Source organism: Poecilia mexicana, unplaced genomic scaffold (assembly GCF_051168715.1).
Source record: "Poecilia mexicana isolate PSO_F unplaced genomic scaffold, ASM5116871v1 scaffold_2, whole genome shotgun sequence".
Taxonomy (NCBI): Eukaryota; Metazoa; Chordata; class Actinopteri; order Cyprinodontiformes; family Poeciliidae; genus Poecilia; species Poecilia mexicana.
In genome coordinates this window covers 28,609,999-28,616,300 of record NW_028263371.1, presented here as the reverse complement: position 1 = coordinate 28,616,300, position 6,302 = coordinate 28,609,999, and the positions used below count along the sequence as shown (strand labels likewise).

Sequence of the window (6,302 nt, the reverse complement as noted above, 5' to 3'; positions counted from 1 at the left end):
AAAAACAAAACCTTATGTTCTACAACTCCAACTAAAAGGTTTTGATAGTCTTGATTGATATTTCTCTCTCCTTCAAGCTGTGGCTAAAACTGAAACTAAAGTTTTGTGAGACATATCTGCAACTTTTAGGTCTTTCGCTGGAGAGACGAAATGTCTTGCAGATGCCTCTTTAACTCTGTTGAGGCAAAGCGGAGCTCTGAGATTCACCTTAAACTTTAAAACTCTGCGTTGGATGCGTTTTGCTTTGTTTGAACATTAATCAAACTTTTTTTTATCTTTTGGTGTAAGGACAAAGGCAGCGTTGCTCTTTGAAATCACACAAAAACTTTATGTTTTTGGGTGAGACGCTGTGATGGGTTTCAGAGCATCTGCTTTTTTAGGGTTTGTGTCAGGAGGAAATCTTTGCTCTGCAGCTCAAAACTCGTTGGTCACCAATGAGACCGCCAACCAAACCCAAAGAGAACAAGAGACAACAAGATCACAGTGGGCAACTCGGCTTTCTCCTGCCACCTTCCAGCTCAAAACCTACCAGCTCAGAAAGCTGCCCCGGTCTGGTGAGGAGAAGACGTCACAAAGCCTTCAGGTGGCCCAGGCCAGGCTTTCTTCAGAAAAAAGGAAAACCGACCCAGCTGCAGAGGTGTTGTTAGTCCAAGGCCCAAAGCTCAACCTGTCCAATCCTGACCCCGGCAGAAAAAGACCTGAGGTAGTTCAGGGGCGCTTTATCTTTCTGACAATTGGCTGGCATCTCGGTCTGCACAACATCAATCAATCTGAGTGATCTTCCAAGTTGTGAAGCGCGAGCGGCCCGTGCCTGCGCCAGCGGAGACCAGGTCAGTGCGCTGTGGTGAAGAAAAGGTCGCCGTGGCGGTCAAAAAGAACTTTCTAGGTAATGGCTGCTGGAATTGATCAGTTGTGTTTGTTTAGTAGTTGAGTTTCCTCCTGCTCTGTGTGAAAACAGCATGTCTGGGTTAGAGGCCTGAGTTGGGAAAGCTCAGGCTTCTAAGACTGACTTACAGATCAGTGTTCTGTTTCTTGTGATTTCTCTTTTTCCTCACTGTTTTCCTGTTGGACTTTAGAGCGACACGTTATTTGTTCTGTCTCTGAACCTCAGCTTGTTAATTTGATTCCTCCTCTGTTTCCAGGTAATAGTCAGCTGATCCAACCCAATGATCTGAGTTTAGGAGGCTGATGGTGGTTCATGCTGTGTATCACATCCGGCTGTTTGAGACAGAGCTACAGGGCTGTGGCAGCACAGTGACCATAAGCATTCAACTCATACACGACTGCCACTGTGTGTGTGAAGTCACTGGGTGTGTTTCGATCCTCTCAGATGACAGAAGTGGCTCTTAATCTACACCTATTCTCTGGAAAAAAATTAAAATTTTTCCAACGCCAAAATGGGTGTGGTAACTCTGCTGTAAAAATTTTTACAGCAGATTTTAGAATACTGTTGTTTTGTCATGTATATAACATCGGGGAACAATATTGATGTATGAAAGTTCCACAGCAGTTTTTGGGATCGATTCTCTGTAAGGATTGATGTAAACACGTTTGCACAAGATGATCTGTAATGAACCGGTTTCTACGTTTTCCTCGCAGGAGGCATTACGCGAGCAGCAACACCTTAAGGTCTCAGTGGACGACGTTTGCCTTTGAAATGCAAACAGAACAGTAGCTTCACTTTGCGTTGCGCCTCATGACAGGTGGGTGCAGGTTTAAAAAAAAATAAATAAATAAAATACTGATTTATATCCAGAAAGTTTAAAGATTAAGACTTTACTGCCTGCTCTTGAAAATGCTAAACAGGATGAGGTGAGATTCCATGTCTCGTAGGCGGGAGCTGACCCGACAGGGTCACCCTCACGGCGAGGCGATCAATATCTTCCTGATTATGGTTTCTAATTAATTCCAAACGGACAGCAGATGATATCGGAGCTGAACTGTTCTTCTGAAAAGTTGGTCTTTCTGTACTCTGATTACGTTAGAGAAGTTAAGTCAGTTTTTTAAACTGCATTTCACAGAAACAGACCTTCGTTTATGCTTCTTATCCAGGTTCAATTTCTTTAATTCCTTCTTTTCTTTTTATTGATATTACCGTATCTCCATCAGCCCAGACCAATCATCTTCCCCTGGGCATCGTTTTAGCTTCATCTAATCGGATTGATGGTCCCGACTTTGCCTTTCCACTTACTGTGCATGTTTGTCATGTGGATTTGATTAGAGGTCTGGCGGTCGCCCAGGGCGTCCAACGTCGTCTTCGTGAGAGAGACAATGCACGTGGAGGCGGCAGCGATGATGCAGGGCTACCACGTCCCTCTGAGGGTCTTTGTGGACAGCTGTGTGTGGTCACTGCGAACCCCAATCCAAGTTCTCATCCCAGTTACTCCTTCATCGGCAACCACGAGTGAGGAGCTGTGGACTAACTGTGGTTTAAAAAAAAAAAATACAGATAAATTAAGGTTTAGGGAAGGTTTGTGTGTGTGTGTGAATCCGGTTTCTCTCGCTCTCTCTCTGTGTCATTTCAAGGTGTTTGACTGACTCTAAGCTGACAGGAGCCCAGTTTTACTTCATGCCGAGGAGCCAAGAGGATAAACTTCATTTCCAGCTGAAAGCCTTCAAGTTCAAACATGATGACAGGAGCGAAGTAAGAGAAGTTACTCTGTGATTTGTTTATGCACTTTGAAAAATACCATATATATGTATGCATTTATGCAGAAGCACATTTTGTCAGTGTGTCCTCTTTCCCCTTGGTTTTCCTTTTATCCTGTTTACATTTAACTGCAGCACTGTCTTACTATAGTACTTTAAGGCAGGACAGGTATGTCCCAACATTAAAATATTATCGAAAATGTTTAATTTTCCAAAGAAAAAAAGGAAAAACAAAACGCACGGCTTGGATACTCAGTTGTGCGTCTCAAAGATTTATTTTTCTTATTTATTTATTTTTTCTTTTTGGAGCATCGACTTCAAAGTCAAAGCTGGCGACTCACTGAGAATTATAACTAACCATGTCAATGGAAAGTTGAGTGGAAGAAAAAGTGACTGCACCTGTGACTTGCATCTGAACTTCAAGAGCAACTAAAACCAAACCTATCCAAAGCAAGAGAGGAAGCAACTCATGAAACCAAGACAATGTCTGCGTTTTCATTGAGCATAAAATTGTGCAAAATGGAATTAAGAAATAAATTTGCTTGTTTTATTTTTTTTTTAATGAAAACACACTTCTTTGCATCACAAGAGTCATGTGATCAACAACCAGATGAACATATCGCATTAACAAAATTATACATGTGTCATTTTTACTTTAATAAAGACACTGCAATTGTGAAATTGGGTGTTTGACATTAGTAGAATATTGACAGAGTTTTGCACACATTTGTAATGGAAACACCACTAAAGCGACTTACCTGTGGTAAAGACGAGGGCTTTTTTTTTATTTAATTTTATTTTTTTTTACATTTTAGTCTGAAAGTCTGAAAAATCACTTTCAAGAACTGCAACCTTTTAACTCTGTGAAAATGGTGACTCCTACGTCCGATCTTCAAGTTCTACATAACATGCCACCTGAACGCGACAACAGTCAGTGTTCCCGTCGACTCTCAACACAAAGCCTGCTCCTTCCTGACCGAAGCTGGAAGGTGAGCCCCCTCACTGCGATGCAATATTTTTTTTTTTTTTTTTTTTACAACATGACACGTTTTTGACTGCGGACAGATGGGTGGCATCAGGTGGAGACAACAAGGTGTGTAGCTGCTATGAGGCCAGCTGCAGTGGGCAGGTGCAGAGAAGAAGCCCCGCAGCAGATGCTGGTACGGTTTACATGACACTCCGGGATGGTTAATGAGTGTACGGCACGCGTCCAGGAGACAAATTTTTTGACGCGTTCTCCGGTGCCATTGTGACAAAAGCAATAGCAGAAATGTGAGACGAATGTGTTTTGGCGAGGTTGAAACCCCTGTTTTAACCATTTTTAAGTCAAACGCTCAGACCAATCACTCGTCGCCCTAAAGCTAAAATGTTTTTTTTTCCACTTTGCATTGGTATCGTGTCTTTCCTCAGCACCGCAGTGGGACGGGATGGCAGCTCTGGGTCCCATCCTGTTAGAGGACGGCGCTTCTTCCTGAATCCGTTCAACAAAACTGAATCTGGTAACCCCTGGTAACGTCTTCCTGGCTAATTCTGCCTGCTGTAGCTAACAGAGCCAATAATCCCTGCCTTTTCCTTCTTGTGCTCCCTCTCTCAGCCACTTACTCATCTGTGTGGAGCAGGTGTTGCTCATGTGGTGATGGTCTCAGTGAGCACTTTAGTCTGCAGCAGGCTCCACAAACCCGCTGGGCATTCTGTTTGTACCTGAGTTAAGCCAATAAAACATTTATAACCCCACGTCTTTCTTTCTTCCTTTCTTTCCTTTTTTCTTTCTTTCTCTCTTTCTTTCCTTCTTTCTTTCTTTCTTTTGAGCAGAACTGAAATGTCTGCTTCTCCCAAGTTGATGCAAGACTGACACACCTCTCCCAAAATGAAAAAAAAAAAAATGTGGGACAGAGTTTTTGTTGGTTTCTGAAAATGGTTTTTGTAAATGTAACTTTTCTTCTTCTTGCAGTTTAAGAGGGGTCAAAACTCCTGTCCAATCATGCAGAAAATGAAATTTTGGTTAAAATTTAAATGCATGCAAAATGGCATTGCGTGTATTTCCATTGCTGGTTGTAGATGTTAATATTTCATGCCAACAGTACCAACATCCAACCTTAATATTGAATACATAAATTATGTTTTGTGGATAATTTTTCTTTCAGGGTAACCTGCATGAATATTTCCAGCACCCCGATCGGTCGGAGACGTTTCAATCCACCCCATTACCACAAAGTAATCGTGCGGCGTCGCTGGTACATGCAACTCCCAGTCACAATGGTCGCATGTTTAAAATTCGTCCATTTTCCAAGACTCCCCTTCCTGCCTGTAGAGGGGTATTTATGAAATGGGCCTCATCATGCCACTGTAGCTCACAAAGCCTGGGAAGATGAATAGATATAATTAAAAAGCCCATAAAGGCAAGAGCAGGGGCTTTTATTACAGTAATATGTGAAGGTCTTGTTTTAATGGGGTGTTTGTTCCCGTGCGTAAAGCTGACAGCGGTGCTGGCTTACTGCCGGATCGACGCCGAGCACCACACCTCCTCCTCCTACTGCCATTACACCAGAGGCTAATAAAAACCAATACCTAATGATTCACCAGCAGGAAGCATGACAGCGACCGGCACACAGAGGCAGCATGATGGACGAAACCCATAAGCTTCTCCTTACAAAAAGCAGAGGGGGAAAAAAGGGATACAGGGAAAAGATGTGGCTCTCAGATAAAGGCGAAACGGAGAAAAGAAGAAATTATGAACCAATCAGTGCTGTCCAAATGCAAGCCGGTACCATTTTCAAGGGTTGTCTCTTGTAAGAAACACTATGTTTATAGAGTTTCTTTTTTTTTTTAACCATCTTAGGAGCAGTATCTATTTTTTCAGACCAACTCTGAAATGTTCTATTACTTCCAGCAGCTGTGTGAATGAGCAGATGTCTAAATTTACACTCTGGACCTGCAAATTTAATCTTAGAAGAGGGGGGGAAAAAATCACAATGGCATGTAACTGCAAACTAATACTGAGTAAGACTCAAAATCAAACCATCAAATATTTTTTGAAAATGTGTTCTGGCTAAAGACAAAAAGAAACATTTTAATAAACTTTAATCCCTATGTGAAGAGAAGAACAACAAACAAAGCCATAGCCTTTGTCATTAGCTTAAGACATTATTAGCTTAGGAATTCTTTACTTGGTCTAACTAAAACTAAAAACATATTGTAAACATTCACTAAATATTAGCTTAACATTTACGTAGCACATTTTATAAATTATTGAACAAAACTGAAAGTTTAGCTGCTAAATAATATGCCAGAAACGCTACATTTACCAGTTGTTAGCGTTGTAGCAAAAGCTGTTAGCTCTCCCTGCTGTGTGCGAGAAGCAAAAGAATTACACTTAAAAAAAAAACACAGGAAAGACACTACACCATATATTATTAAATAAGAGAAAATACTTAATACAGTGGATAATTCATTTAGCTTTAACAAGGCAATATCAAAAGTAATAATGGTTAGCAGTTTTAACAATTATTTTTATGGTCTATATCTGCTTTATGTTTGTATTACAGAAATTCTGTTGAATGTTTTTTCTTTACAATCTTTGAATTGGCAAAAAACTTTCTGTTCCCAAGAACTTAACTTTCTCAAGCTCAACTGCTAATATAAGGTTTTCATAA

General features: G+C 41.1%; 1 pseudogene; it reads left to right on the top strand.

Annotated features, from left to right (window-relative positions):
• Nucleotides 1–270: 270 nt before the first annotated feature.
• Nucleotides 271–4,382, top strand: LOC106912013 (zona pellucida sperm-binding protein 3-like; annotated as a pseudogene).
• The last annotated feature ends 1,920 nt before the right edge of the window (nucleotides 4,383–6,302 follow it).